Consider the following 16,595-nt stretch of genomic DNA (forward strand, 5'->3'; position numbering starts at 1 on the left):
TCAGCCTTCCTGCTCCTCTGCATCTTTTTCATCGACTTTTAATAATATTTTAACACATTTGTATATATCCCTACCAGGTCTTTGGCTCCTATGGGTTTGCTCATCAACAGCTTCCTCCTCACTAAGCCTACCTTCTACCTTCATTTCCATCATATAAGTCAGATATCCTGTCTAATTTGCAACTTTCGAAGTTCAAACTCTCTTTTTTTTTCTTTTTCCCTTTCGTGTTCTACTCTAATCCCATTTTCCACCTCTGTCACACTTCCAGGCAGTAAAGTCCTGGTTGACACAGAGTTCCAGTTCAGATAGTGAGGTCCAGTAGTATGCCAGGCATCATAAAACAGCCAGTAATATTTAACTAGCATCTATTTAACTTGTATTTAAATAGTGCTCAAGAACTTTACCATCATCCAAGACAAAGCACCCTATACACCTTCCACGTTCATTCTCTTCATTGGTGCCTTCTGGCAGCAGTGTGTACCGTCTGCAAGATGGATTGCATGAGGAGTCATGAAGACTCCTCTGTCAGCATCTTCTAAACCCTTGAAGTCTTAGCATCTACAAGGACAAGGGATGCAGACACATGGGAACTCCAACACCTGCAAGTTCCAATTCAAGACCTACACCATTCTGACTTGGAACTATATTGCCATTTCTTCACTGTGGCTGAGTCAAAATCCTGGAATTCACTCCGAACAGCTCTGTCAATGTACCCACACCCCAAGTACTGCAGCAGTTCAAAAAGACAGCTCACCACCACCTTCTCTTAAAGCAATGGGGGAGAGGGAATATCTACTGGCTTAGACATTGATGCCCACATCCCATGAATTAATTTAAAAAAAACTTATCCCTTAGGATCTGTGATTTTCATATTGCAAATCTGAGTTAAAAGCTGCAAGCCACCCACTCTGTTTAAAAATGACAAAAGACATACATCAGTTCTGGGAGATGTATTTAAAAACATGAAAGGTCAAAAGTTTCCAATTAGTACTACAGCTGTAAAGTTTACAGGCAAGTGCTTTGTTCTTTGAAATGAGCTGGATTAAGGCATTACAGATTCAAGGTAGTTCTTTGAAGAGCAAGGGCAACAGGGAGAAAGTAGAGATTCTAAATTAGTTACATGGCAAAACACCCCTAATCAGACTATACATTTCTGCCAGAAAAAGATCACCAGGGTGATACAATTGTTGGGTTACTACTTGCTATGCTGCCAGCATGGAAAGCACTATCTCTCCAAAAAATGCTGCGCAGTAATTAGTCAGAAACACATGGATACTGCTTTTGTCAGTGATTTTGAGCTCACTCTCATTTAATGTCATCTTAAATTGCTGTTAATATGCAGACTGTACAGTCTGCATCTATATCACAAATCCCACTGCTGCACATCTCTGCTTCAGCAGCAGTAGCCTGGAATTTTAATCTGTGGGTGTTTCAATTCTTTTTGATTCTTCAAGATCAAAGGCCACAATTCCCAAAGTGTGAAATATCTATAATGCACTGATAGAAGGACTGAAATTAAAATGCTCTTCTTTCACATTCAGAACAGTCCCCAGTTTACCTCCAACTTTCTTTCTTCCTGTTTTAAGGGAGAATATTTGGGGTGAGTTATTAGATAACTCACTGGGTCTCCAGAAGTGGATCTATAACATGGACATGATGATGAGAGCACAAGCCTCAAATATTATCGGTTTTAAATTCAAGGGTTCAGCAAACTAGATAGCAGAAAAAAAAGTGAGAGGAGCAAGATCCAACAGTTAAGTAACTTTCCAACGTTGCTTATAGGAAGGGCAAGACTACAAACATGAGCCCACCAAACTATCCTGCTTTTGTGGTCTACCCCCATCAGTCAGAATCTCCTATTCCCAATCTCTTCCCTGATCTCTGACCACTTCCCACCACCACCAACCATTCGCACGCCCCAAACCCCAAACCCTTCTCCTCTGCAGCCGTTGATCTCCCCCATACCCCATCTCCATTTTAATCATCCACGTGACCCCTTCACTAGCCTCTTTGGTCTCTGTCTCCTGTTCACTACCCAGCTGTGACCACAGGCCTTCCTGCATCTTAGCATTTCATTCAGGAGTGGAGAAAAGTATGGATGACGGCTCTGTCCTAAAACTGGTTTTTTTTTGTGCATATTTCTGGGTTTACTGTCTGCTATGATGCATACTACAGCCACCCAACCTTCCAGCAAATATATGGGTCATTATCATTGTACAACTGGAACTAACTCAGAAAAAGGACTTAACTTTCTTTGTGTTCCAGCAAAGCATTGAATTGACTGTTCTTTTTCATGCAGAGAAAAGAAACCGATCATTTAATCCCTTCCTCTGTTTCCTGTATTGAAGGTTGGCTCAATAAGCTGTCACCTAAATTAGAACACTTGCTCCTCAGTGGGAGAACCATGACATCCAAATGGCATGTTCATCTCAGAATCCCTCTATCTAACAAATGACTACCATTCTAATAGCATCGATGAGAGCTGGTGATTAACGATATCCATTATCTTGAAATAACTAAGCATATTGGAAATAGAAGATCTGAAGCATTAATTCACATGGAATTCTAACAGATTTTTGTCTTAAATCCAATAGGAGTGTATGTTTTTGTGGACCAGTTACTACATTTCAAAGAACAAAGAATAAAACAGCACAAGAACAGGTCCTTGGGCTCACCAAGACTGTGCTGACACATGATGCCTTTTTAAACTAAAAACCTATTGCCTCTATGGTCTGTATCACTTTAATCTTTGTCTATTCATGTATCTGTCAAGATGCCTCTTAAACATTGCCATTGTATTTGCTTCTACCACCTCCTCTGGCAGTACATTATGGCACCTACCACATTCTGTATGAAAAAAATGCTTGCCTCACATATCTCCTTTAAACTTTCTCCTTTTTACCTTAAACCTATCTCCTCTAGTAATTGACATTTCTACCTCAGGAAGAAGACTCTGACTATCCGTTCTATCCATGCCTCTCATAATTTTGTAAACTTCTATCAGGTCACCCCTCAACCTCTGACATTCAAGTGAAAACAAGCCAAGTTCATCCAGCCTCTCCTCAGAGCTAATACCCTCCAAACTAGGCAACATCCTTAAAACATTTCTGGACCCTCATCAAAGCCTTTACGTTTTTCTGGTAGTGTGGCGATCAGAACTGCACACCGTATTCCAAACTAAAGGCCTCACTAAAGTTCTATACCGCTGCAACATGACTTGCTAATATTTATACCCTATGCTCAGCCGATGAAGGCAAGCATGCTATATGCCTTCTTGACCACTTTATCCACTTGTGTTATCACTTTCAGGGAACTGTGGACCTGTATGCACAGATCCCTGTCAATGTTGATACCTCTAAGTATTTGTGACTTACTGTATACCTCCCTTCTGCATTAAACCTTCCAAAATGGATCACTTTACATTTATCCAGATTAAACTCCATCTGCCATTTCACTGGCCAAGTCTCCAGCCTATTTATATCCTGCTGATTTCTCTGGCAATCCTCCTCACTATCCACAGCTCCCTTAATCTTTCTGTCAACCCCAAACTTACTAATCAGACCACCTACATTCTCCTCCAAATCATTTATATATATTACAACAACAGGGGTCCCAACACTAATCTCCGCAGAACACCATTGGTTACAGATCTCCAGTCAGTAAAACACCCATTCCACTGCTTCTCTCTGTCTCCTATGCCTAAATTAGTTCTGTATCCATCTTACCAACTCACCACAGATCTCATGTAACTTCACCTTCTGTATCAGACCCCATCACATATCTTGTCAAAGACCTTGCTAAAGACCACATAGACAACATTCTCCACACTGTCCTCATTAACCATCTTTGTCATATCCTCAAAAAACTCAGTCAAGTTTGTGAGACCAGACCTCCCATGCAAAGCTATTTTACCTATCACAAATAAGTCCATAATTTTTAAATGTGAGTAAATCCTGTACCTTGGAAACTTCTCCAATAATTTCTCTACCACTGACATAAAGCTCAGCAGTCTGAAGTTTCCCAGATTACGCCTGCTGCCCTTCTTTTGCAAAGGAATAACATTGGCTATTCTCCAGTCTCTGGGAACTCTCCTGTGACTGAAGAGGATGCAAAGATTTTGTACAATGCCCCAGCAATTGCTCCCTCACCTATTTTGGTTTGTGGGATAAATCCCAGCAGGTCCTGAGGACTTGTCTACCTTAATGCTTTACAAAACAACCATCACTACCTGCTTTTTTATATCGACATGCCCTGGAATATCAACCTAATCCTGTCTAGACTCACCACATCCTTCTCCTTTGTGAATACTGATGCAAAATATTCATTAATGACCTCACGCACTTCATCTGTCTCCATGCATCAATTACCTCCTTTGTCCTTGAGTGGACCTACCTATTCCCTAGCTACCCTTTTGTTCTTGTTAAGTACAAAATGCCTTGGGATTTTTTTAATCCTATTTGCCAAGGGTGTTTCATGGATCCTTTAAATCCTCATAACTCCTTGTTTAAATTCTTTCCTGCTTTCATTATATTCTTCAAGGGCCCTGTCTGTCTTCAGTTTCCCAAGCCTTATTTATGTCTCCTTTTTCCTTTTGACTAAGCTCTCAATTTTTCTTGTCACCCAAGGTTCCTGAATCTTGCCATCCATATGCTTAATTTTCAAGTTGATAAATGTTGAGGTAGAAGTTGATAGCTTTTTTAATATACTGAGAAATAAAGACATGTTGGTAGTTTGGAAAAGTACACTTGAGAGAAAGGTCAATAGTGGTCTTGTTGAATTCAGTCACTTGAGTGGGCTACTCAAGCTCCTAACATTAATGCTTGTGCATTCTTATTCATTACATGGGAGATGTATTAAAAGGCACATTGAGTTAACATAAATTATTTTTTCCTTTATTTTCACTTTTCATTATATCATTGCATTGAATAGATCCACCAGGAGCACTTTTCCATTATCGCTGTGTTCCATTCTTTCCCACATATTTGTATTCTCCAATTACCAGTTTGTTTTTGAGACTGATTTTTAATTATACGATAAGGTGATAATCTCATTACATCTGAATGTCTTTGTTTATTATTCAACTGATCATTACATTCATGTTTATATAAACTGTAGGATAGACAGAAGTGTAAGTTTCTTCCTGAATTAGGTTGAAATAATGTCAGATTCAGTGGTAGTTTTACTTCCTCTCTATCAGCTGCTATCAGTTTCCAGGCTCAAATCCTTCTTTGGCCAAAACAAGAAAGTGCAGCCCCTTTTTGATTGTACTTTCCTTTTCATATCTGTCAGTGGTGTATCTTTAAACACAGCTCTGTAACATGGTATTTATTGTGCTTATAGATATTGAGTTATTTGGCTGATTTGTATTCTGTTACAGTTGATTGTGGCTAATCAGGCTCTTGGTGCTGTTCATTAGGTACATCTCATTGAAGCAATAATACATTATGATTCTTTGGTAAGGAAAGGTACCTGTGATTTCAATGTACCATTCCTTCTGATGTGTTAATGATTAAGTCCATCATTGGTTAGGTATGTGTTGTGTGACTGCATGATTTCTGTTTAGCTCCTTGATCCACATTGTTTGATCTTGTTCCAGGTTTGGCAAGGTTTAGGTGCAAAGCAATCTGTTGTAGTTAGTCACTTGAAGTTTCTGTTCATTCTAATTTTTAAGATTTATGGAGCTCGTTTGTGGAGTCGACAGGTTTAGAAGGTTAGGGAGTTGAGTTTTCAGTTTTCTCCTCACTAATGATTCTGAGAGTGAAAAGTCACATTAGAGTGTAGTGGAGTGATAGTTTAATAGAGCTGTGAAAAAATCTGTGTTTTTCTTTGGGAGGGTTTTGACTGTTTGGACTCCCTTAAAAAACTTGGTGAATTAGTGATGTGTTGGAGCCTTGAAATACCATGAATTTAGCAAACATCTCCTTGACAAATTATGATCTAGTATTAAATATAATCACATCTGGGATTCCAAGAGTAGGAAATATTTCATGTAGGACTTTGACGACCTTATCTGCAGTGGAGGAATATAGTTCATTTACTTCAAGCCATCAACAGTACAAGTAAGAGCATCATTCAAGTTGAAACCAATCAGCCCCAATGTGTTCCCATAATCTGGTGGAATAGTTAGTAGGAATCAATAGTTCCCTTCTTTTAAAGCTATGCATGGTACGTGTCTAGCAATCAGTTAGACAGTCTTCTATCTATTTAGTGATTGCTGTTCACCATACTAAGGTTTGAGCATATGCTCTACATATGGGTAAAACATCTGTTGTAGAGAATCAATAAGTTATCAAGATGGAGGGATGTATGATGACACGTTTGGGATCTTTCCTTTTTCTGTTTCTCTATGATGAGGTTAAGCTTTGTTTATGTTTCTGGCCACAGGACATTTGTTGTTTAAGAGTATGACTTGAGTTTGCAAGCAAATTCTTAGCTGATATAAGGTTCTCAGCAGTAGCACTGGAGAGGGCAACAGCTGATATCTGCAATTCACCTTGTATTTGACATCATATGTAATCTCATTAAACAAATTTGAAATTATATCAGTTGTGGTATTGTTGCTATTTCTTTTCTCTCCCATTGTGAGACCAGTGCTTTAGCAAGTTAGATTATTTTTGATCTTCTAAAAGGCTATTTCTTGAAATACCATGAATTTAGCAAACATCTCCTTGACAAATTATGATCTAGTATTAAATATAATCACATCTGGGATTCCAAGAGTAGGAAATATTTCATAATCCTTGAGATTTTTTGAGTATCTCTATGGTTCAGTAATGGTTAGCAATGGGGTAAAGATGAGACAATACATCAATTCATGGTGATTAACAGATAACTACCAGGCCTAGTTTAGATTTTAAACCAGACAGTTTGACTCTGATTTGTGAGGTTATTGCTCTGAGAAATGAACAAGGAAATGACACTGTTGAGATGTGCCTTTCAGAAGGATTTGTTCTGTCATGTTTCTTTTGAAAACAAGTGAAAACAAAGCCGAGCCGAGCTATCTGCTCTGCGCCAAGCTGGCTTTGTTTTTTTTAAAGTGGGATAATAGAAGCAGCGTGAAGGGGTGAGGTCCAGCTCCCACAGAACCAGGATTCTATTAAGTTACTGTAGATCTCACCTTGCTACAGCAAAACAATTACATTGTCACATACACATACACATACACACAACAGAATTTTCTCTTGATGTTCTTTCCATCAGGACTGGATAAATGTTGCATGTGAGACAATCTATTTTACTGAATTTACCTCTGCCAAGACTGCATTATGGAATGTTACTATCTTGGAACAGCTAATCAGTGGAGTTAGCATAATATATTATCTTAAGTATTTTGATAGAGTTACAGTTAAACTATTTGTTTTGTTTTCTTTGTATTTTAACTGCAGAATAAAAATCAAGTGTGTTTTCCTTCAATCCTGGTAATTTGACTAATCAAATTGCAACTGGGACACGGCACTTACACTTTCCTTCCAAAATATGAAGAAGTTGGAGTCTAGGCTACCTTTTTAATATATTTTTGAGGGGATTTGGTCTGGTCCATAACAACTGTCACACTTTTTTGTTCAGTGGAAAGATGTTCCATCTGTCTACAAAAATACGAGGCCTTTTATTAATATGTTTGGCTTCAATACATGTAAGTGTACCACATTGTGAGTCCAACTGGCAATCCTAAATTGGTTGCCAGTGTAATTCATTGTGCTCTCAGGATTATTCAGTAAATGTTGCCCAATTGCAAAGCTGCACCTAACGTTGGACACCATGCTGTGAGCTTTTCAAGAATTATTTGGTGAAGTACAATCAGAAACTTGCTTGGTATGAACGGCAGGGGTAAGCTGTTTGATACAATCTGCCAGGCTTTGAACTTATCAAAGTGACATCATACTACTACTGAAATACATATGTCACATTATTAAACAATATTTTCTGGATAATCCTGAGTATGCAATGAATTATCTTGACAACAAATTTGTGATTGCCAGTCAAGCTCAGTGTGCTGTACTTGTATGTGTCGGAAGCTCTATGTATTAATACACAGGGACCTGTTCTTTACAAACAAAAAGAACATGTGCATACATTGTGCCTGTTTCAACTCAACAAATTAGTTCATTTCTCAGAGCAAAGCACTGATTAATCAAAGTGAACCTGCTTGGTTTAAAATCTAAATAAAGTTTGACAGTTAATTGTCAATCTTCAGTAGTTGCAGCATTCTCCATGACAATGGCCCTACCAATCAGAGTCCACTTACCAACAGCAAAGAATTTTTCTTAGAGTATAAATGTCACTCTTCCTCTTCTTTGGTATTCTTGCAAATTGTCCTGATATATGTGTAAGATGTTAACTTTGACAAATGTAACTTTTTTCAGCAATATTCAAGTTCTGTGCTACCAAAAGACTATTTCCAAATAACTTTGTTTTGCCAAGATGAAGGAAAAGTCTATTAAATTGTATAATTTCCCCTTCTTCCTTGTGGGTATCATATCCTTTTTAACATTTGGATGATTAATGACCTTTCTGATTTTTCTGCCATGAGATTCATACACTTTTATACTTAAGAAATAATCTTGTGCTGCTTTGCATCTCTAAGACTATTTCTAGTTGCAAACAAAAGTCATTTTAACTTCAACTTGGTGATTTTTAATAAACTGTTCTTCTGCCTTTAAGATTTTTGTTTCCAACTCAAATTATCCTGCTGATTTAATGGGTTTTTTTTGATGAGTGAGCCTTATTTGAAAGATTATCACACAGTTTTATTTGACAATTTAAAATGACTGTACTGAGGCTTGTTCATTAGTTATAGCAATTTAAGTGTTCTTTTAGCTTCTCAGAGTATAATATTTTCTTAAATGTAACATTTTCGCACTTCCTCTCAGAATATTAACTTACTTCAGCTCCACATTATCGTTCACTTCAGCACAAGTTTATTGTTTGAAATTTTTCCCCGAATAGCTTCAATATATTTTCAAAGCCGATGCAGAATTTTAAACTGTGCCTAGCCATTCTGGGGTTCTAAAGACTGCTTAACATTGTTACTGCTCCTAATCTTTTTTAAACTACTGGCTGCTACTTTTCACGGAAGATGACAGGCTTTGTGTGATTTAAACTGCTGCATTTTAAAGTTACACTCAGACTAATATTTTGCTTCTTCTCTTCAGATAACTTTGGGCTGAAGATTTCTTCAGAAATCTACTATGACACCAGGACATATTGGCTCCCATCTGCAGCTACAATGCTATATTTTAGGATAACAATTCTGCTGGAATGGTATCTGTTGTGATCATGTCTGCTGAAATCATCTGAGATACTTTGGGTGGATTCACTGTTGCCAATCTTTCTTATTGGTAATAGTCTAATTTACTTAAACCAAGTGGGTAAATTTGTACACGCAAAGTGCTTAGCAGAAGTAATGCTCAGTCTTAGCAAAACAGAATAGGATTATTACACAATACTCTATAACTAACGACATTACATCTGAATTACATGGATTACATGCTGCATACATTTAAGATTACACACACATACGCGCGCACACGCATACAAACAATCACAAGCTCAGCCCCTTTGTCAGGTGCAGTGAGAGAGCAGGGCACACAGACAGAGTTTTTATAGGCAGAAAGATCAAGGGCAGAGAGACTAAAAGATCATACAACTGGTGGGAGTGGAGTGTCAGATAATAAGTTAGACGGTGTGTAAAGTGTTTATAATGTCAGTGTCAGTGCTGTGCAGTCATGACAATCAGGCAGAGCGATACAAATATACAAAAGGTGACATCTCAGGTCAGACTCTGAATTGTAGGTGCAAGGCTATGTTCAGAATCTATCTCAGTTTTAACCTGGAATGAGGCTGGTTTTATTCTAAAAGCTGGAATTTATAAGATGCCACACTGACTGACTGTGACTACAAATCGTGTGTTTTTTGAACAAAATGGACGTATCTGCAAATAAAGAAATATCTTGGATGAAACAATTCACCCCATAGATGTGTGTCGGTGTGTGTTATTCATTCATGGGATGAGGATGTCACTGACCAAGCTGCATTTTTATTGCCCATCCCTAATTTCCCAGAGGGCAGTTCAGAGTCAACCACATTGCAGTGGGTCTGGAGTCACATGTAGGCCAGACCAGGTAAGGATGGCAGTTTCCTTCCCTAAAGGACATTAGTGAACCATATGGGCTTTTCCTGACAATTGACAATTGATTCATGGTCATCATTAGATTCTTAATTCCAGATATTGTGTGTGAGTGTGAGAAAAATAATTCAAAATTAAGGTAGAGAGATCATAATTCATCAAGGTATTGCTGTCTAAACAGGACAGTAAGTAAGATATCACAGATACAGAACAGTGAGGTGGGGTCACTTGTAGTACGACATGAACCCAAGATCACAGTTGAAGCAGTCTTCAAGGGTCCAAAACTTAGCTATCAGTTTCTGCTCAGCGATCCTGCGTTGTGTATCTCGGAGACTGCCATGTTCTTCGCAGCCTTCAATATGTCATCGATAATGATGAGCTGCTCGCCAAAATATTTCCCATGCGTCCACTTCTCGCCTTCAAACAACCACCAAACCTTCAAAAGACCATTGTTCGCAGCAAACTACCCAGCCTTCAGGACAACATTGACCACAACACCCCCACACAACCCTGCCACAGCAACCTCTGCAAGACATGTCAGATCATCGAAATGAATTCTACCATTACACATGCGAACACCACCCACCACGTACACGGCAGGTACTCTTGTGACTCAGTCAATGTCGTCTATCTCATACGTTGCAGGCAAGGATGCCCTGAGGCATGGTATATTGGCGAAACCACGGAGACACTATGACAACAGATGAATGGACACCAAGCAACAATCGCCAGGCAGGAATGTTCCCTCTCAGTTGGGGAATACTTCAGTGGTCAAGGGCATTCAGCCTCCGATCTTCAGGTGAGCATCCTCCAAGGCAGACTCCAAGATACACAACAACGCAAAATCAACGAGCAATGACTGATAGCCAGGTTTCGTACCACTGAAGATGGCTTCAACCATGATCTTGGGTTCATGATGCACTACAGGTGACCCTACCACACTTCTGTATCTGAAGAATCATCCTTACTTTCCTGTTTTGACAGCATCACCTGGATAATTTGTTATGATCTCTCTACTTTAATTAGTTTGTACAGTTTCGAATTACTTATTACACTCTCTCTCTCTCTCTCTCTCTCACACACAGTCTCACTCACACACTGTTTCACACACATACATGCACACGCACTCCCTCTCACACACAATCTCTCATACCACACAGACCCTCTCTTGCACACAATCTCTCATACATACACACGCTCACACTCACACACACTCTCTGGCACACATATACGCTCTCACATTCACACATATTTTCTCATACACATACATATAAATCTATGAGGTGAATCATTTCATCCAAGATGCTTGTTTATTTGCAGATGCATTCCATTTTGTTCAAAAAAACACACAATTTATAGTCACAGCCCTTTTGTGTGGCACCTTATAAATTCCAGCTTTTGGAATAAAACCAGCCTCAGTCCAGGTTAAAACTCTGAGACAGATTCTGAACATAGCCTTGCACCTACAATTCAGAGTCTGACCTGAGATGTCACCTTTTGTATATTTGTATCGCTCTGCCTGATTATCACGACCGCACAGCACTGACACTGACATTATAAACACTTTACACACCGTCTAACACTCTTGGTCACCTGCAGAGGCTTATTATCTGACACTCCGCTCCCACCAGTTATATGATCTTTTGGTCTCTCTGCCCATAAACTCTGTACCTATGTGCCCTGCTCTCTCACTGCACCTGACAATGGGACTGCACTCCGAAAGCTTGTGTGATTCCAAATAAACCTGTTGGACTATAACCTGGTGTCATGTGACTTCTGACTTTGTCCATTCCTGTCCAACACCAGCATCTCCATATCTTAATCCCAGCAACAGTCCTTAACCCTTTCAGGTACTTAATACCTCATGCAATGATCAGCTATGGTTATCAGTGTACGTGGTTAACAGGTCGGAAGAATCCTTTATGGGTCATCATGCACACTCTTACTGACCGCTTGGCAAGTTTGAGACCTTTAGTGTGTGCTCAGCTGACCAGAGAATATAAGCATGTTATGCTAATCATTTCACTTGACAAGTTGGAACTGCAGGACATCAACTGACTAATAGCCCAAACTTGAAAGAATTGTGATTTGAAGTTCATATCATGGCAATATTTGCTTAAAGAGGTCACCCAATTATTACAAAAGGTGCTCTTCTATAATCTACCATAATTCTAACACATCTCTGTTGCCACATTCTCAAGTGCAGATTTACAATGTTGTCATCTTCAGTTGCCAATGGCTATGTTATAGTTGAGATACACGAAATAGTTTTTCTTCCAAAAATGATGTAGTGATGGTGCTGATGGAGGAAAGTGAAAAAGCAAAACAAAAAAACTAACTAATCCAATTTGATGATCCTATAAAGCTGAATGGATAATATAACATGGAGGCACCATACAACTGTTCATAGCAATATGAATTTAATTCATACATCTTCAATTTTCTCCATTCCAATTTTTAGCCTCAAATAACATTTCAAATGTCAATTTGGCTCACATGATATGCCTCTCAGCTCAAAATCAGAGGTCATGAGTTTAAACCCCATTCTAAGAGATAAGCATATAATATAACTGAGTGCTTCAGTGCCCTACCAGAGACATTCTGTAGAATTGGAGATACATAAGACGTTGAACCAGAACTCCTTCAGATGGAGGTAGCTGATTCCATTCCATCTTTTAAAGATAAACAGGGTACTTATCCACTTCCTCCGATGCATTTTCCCATCAAGAGACAACACCAGTAAAACAGGTTAATTATTCATTCAGAGATAACAAGGTGTAGAGCTGGATGAACACAGCAGGCCAAGCAGCATCAGAGGAGCAGGAAAGCTGACGTTTCGGGCCTAGAACCTTCTTCAGAAATCAGAAATTATTCATTCATCTAGTTTGTAGATGAGACCATGTATATGCCTGGATGTACCTGTTTGTGTGCTAGTTCAGACCATGTATATGTCTAGATGTATCTGTTTGTGTACTAGTTGTTCTGCTTCAAAAATAATTGAATACGGTGTATGCTTTCTGCTCAATTACACACAATTAATAGAAAGTAAGGAAATGCAATCAGAAAAATTGGCAAAGATATCTTACAGTGTGGAGCTGGAGGAGCACAGCAGACCAGGCAGCATCAGAGAAGCAGGAAAGTTGATGTTTCGGGTCGGGACCCTTCTTCTGAAGAAGGGTCCCGACCTGAAACACCAACTTTCCTGCTCCTCTGATTGCCTGGCCTGCTATGCTCCTCCACCTCCACACCGTGTTATCTCTGTCTCCAGCATCGGCAGTTCTTAGTATTTCAAAGACGTATTACATTCATTTTTTTTCCCATTTAATGCATCATTCAATTTTCTGATCATGTTTTGCATTGATACCAATGATATAGTGATTTTCAGAAGTCTGAAATAATCACACTTTTAGAAACACTTACTGCAGTGTATTATTGAGTGCATGTCTTGCAGTTCTTGATATAGTTGTTGGATTAATAAATTGGATCTTTGGTAGCTGACTCTAGTGCAGCAGTGAGTGACACAGCAGTCTGGATGCACATATAATATCGTACATAACAGTCAGCTTTGTAATTATGTTATTTAAACATCAATGCAACTTTCCTGTGTTTTATGCTGGCATTTCATTAAATCATTTACTCGCCCGGATAAATGGAAATCCGGAATAGTTGGAATGTGTTTATAAAAGTGTAGTTACGTATCGTCTTTGTAAAACATGACACAATTTTTAAGCTTATTCTTTCAGCCTTTGTATTGTTTCTATTCCTTATTTGCTATTTCCACTTAGTTACCAAAGATGCTTTTGACCATTTATTATGATAGCAGTAGCATAGTCTTGAGAAACCTGTCAGACACATGGAAGTCCCAACCATCTGACAACACAAGGATAGCCTGAAATATTGAAGTCTGTGAGAATCCTCTGAAAGTCTCCAAAAGTAAGTTAGCTACCCAGGAAATATTATGAATTAATTGCCTTGTCTTAGAGTCATAGAATCCCTACAGTGTAAAAGCAGGCCATTTGGCCCATCGAGTCCACACTGACCCTCTGAAGAGCATCCCACCCAGAACCATCTCCCTATCCAATCTCTGTAACTCTGCATTTCCAATGGCTAATCCACCCAACCTGCACATCCCTGGACACTACAATTTAGCATGGCCAACCCACCTAACCTGCAGATATTTGGACGTGGTGGGGGCTGGGAGGAAAGCAGAGCACCCACAGGAAACCCACGCAGATATGGGGAAAGTGTGCAAACTCCACACAGACAGTCGACCAAGGGTGGAATCAAACTAGTTGTTACAATGTGCCACCGAGCCTTACATGTTGTTCTGTCTCAAAACAGACGTGCGAGATACCATTAAGGAACATGTTCATGATGTAATCACCAAATCATAATATGTGTCCTAACGGTAAAACCTTCATCTTACTGAGTCCTTTTGCAAAATTACACAATGAGAGAAGCACGTTGTAGTAGATCTAAATGGCTTAGCTTGGGCCCAGACACACAAGTGTTTGTAGAGTGCATATGTAAATGTAAGGAACTGCAATAAATTGATTGAATTCTTCAGTACTAAATACCCCACATCTTATATTTATGTTACAGTAGGTAACATTAGTGATAGTGTGATAGTTGTAGATTGCCAGTGCCATAGTGTGTCACGGTGGCACCTCAGTAGTAAACACTAGAAGCTGCTTATAAAGAAATCCTCACCGAAAGCCCTGGATCATAAAGTATTCAGGTGACAATCCACAATAGGTTTACTTGAGTACAAATCTCCAACTTAATTACTTAACTACGTGCTCTTGTTTAATTTAACTTCCAAGAAATATCAGACTGGAAACCCTTTACCTCTTTCAAAGTTTCAGCCTGCTTCTGACATAATAGTTATGGCGCAGCAGTTAAAAGACTTCTCAGGGTCTTAAAACTAACATTGACTTTCAAATGATTTTGTCAGTTTAACAATACAGCCCCTCTGTTTGAACAAATGATGTGTTAAGCAATCTTAGCTTAGAGAATATTGCCTATGTGCAGTGATCAGTTGGTTCTGCAATTTTGTTTCCTTCAACTTGACACCAAAATTGGTTGATGTCATCACTCCTTATTTGGTCCAAACTAATGTCTGAAATCTGCTACGATGAGCCCTTACCCTTTAAGGACATAGACCAACACTCAATAAGACGTCGTAAAGAAGATGCAACCATGAAGAGTAAAGTAAGATAAAAACAATACCAAGCAAAATTGAAGGGACAAAATAGTGTACCAAGTAAAATAAAGAAAGAAGTAGGTGCTGCACTCAACTACGATAAGGTAAAAGGCTATACGCTTGCTATAGGAACTGGAAGGCAGGCATTTCTTTATGGATTGGGCAGCAATTGACATCTTTACCAACATACAGTTATTTAAGAAATGTATGCCTTATTTCACAGATCAAGCCATAAATGATCCAGAGAGGAGATGTCTTAAAATAGTATTTGCTATAATAAATACATCAGGTCTTTCTGAAAACAATAATAAAGATTGAGAGAAAATCTGGAGATTACTTTACATTGAACTCAAAGTACAAATCAACTTCTGAATTAATAGACTCCAACTCATGTCATGCAGTCAGAAACTTCGAGTGTATTGATGGCTTTGTTGCCTGATGTCACTGCAAACGGCACAAGTGTAACTTCTATAAGACCATAAAACAAAGGAGCAGAAATAGGCCATTCAGCCCATCAAGTTTTCTCTACCATTCAATGAGATCATGGCTAATCTGATAATACTCAACTTCATTTTACTTTGCCTTTTTCCCATAACTCTTCATTCCCATACTCATTAAAAGTTTAACTGTCTGTTATACTTTTCTCAACGAGAACATGTGGAGGGTCTAACCAAATTGGTAAACACCTCTGTTCCGAACAAAGCATTCAGGAAAGTCCTACTGGGTGAGAAAAAGGGCCATACCAGTGACACCTTGCTGGAAGGTGGGTACCAGCAAGAAGCCATAGCAGCTGGCCAATGTCAGATGTATGCTTTGGATGCAGAGAATAACATTACTAGAGTCACCAAAGTGCAGCAAACCAGCAAGATCTGTTTAGATGCAGTTTATTACATGTACCCAGATTTTGTCTGGTGTTTCTTCACATCTCAAAGCAAAGGGCGTCAAAGGAATTGGGCATGTACATGCAGATAATCTGTTTTTAAATGTCAGCTAGACACATGAACAAGATACAGGTGACCAAGTGCAACAGAGTAAGTTGTTCTAATGTACACGAACATATCAATGAACAGCTAACAAACCAAAACAGCAACTGTTGAAGGATGACCAAGCATTTCCTATTGTCAACCTCACACACCGTGTCAAGGGTTTAAGGTGATCAGAAGCTTTTACAGCCATCAACGTTGCATGTGTCCACAAGACAGGCCAACACATCCTGAATGCCAAAGTCGATAGAGGAGCTTGTACCAACCTATTATCATTATTCAT

This window comes from Rhincodon typus, chromosome 12 (genome assembly GCF_021869965.1).
Source record: "Rhincodon typus isolate 14 chromosome 12, sRhiTyp1.1, whole genome shotgun sequence".
Taxonomy (NCBI): Eukaryota; Metazoa; Chordata; class Chondrichthyes; order Orectolobiformes; family Rhincodontidae; genus Rhincodon; species Rhincodon typus.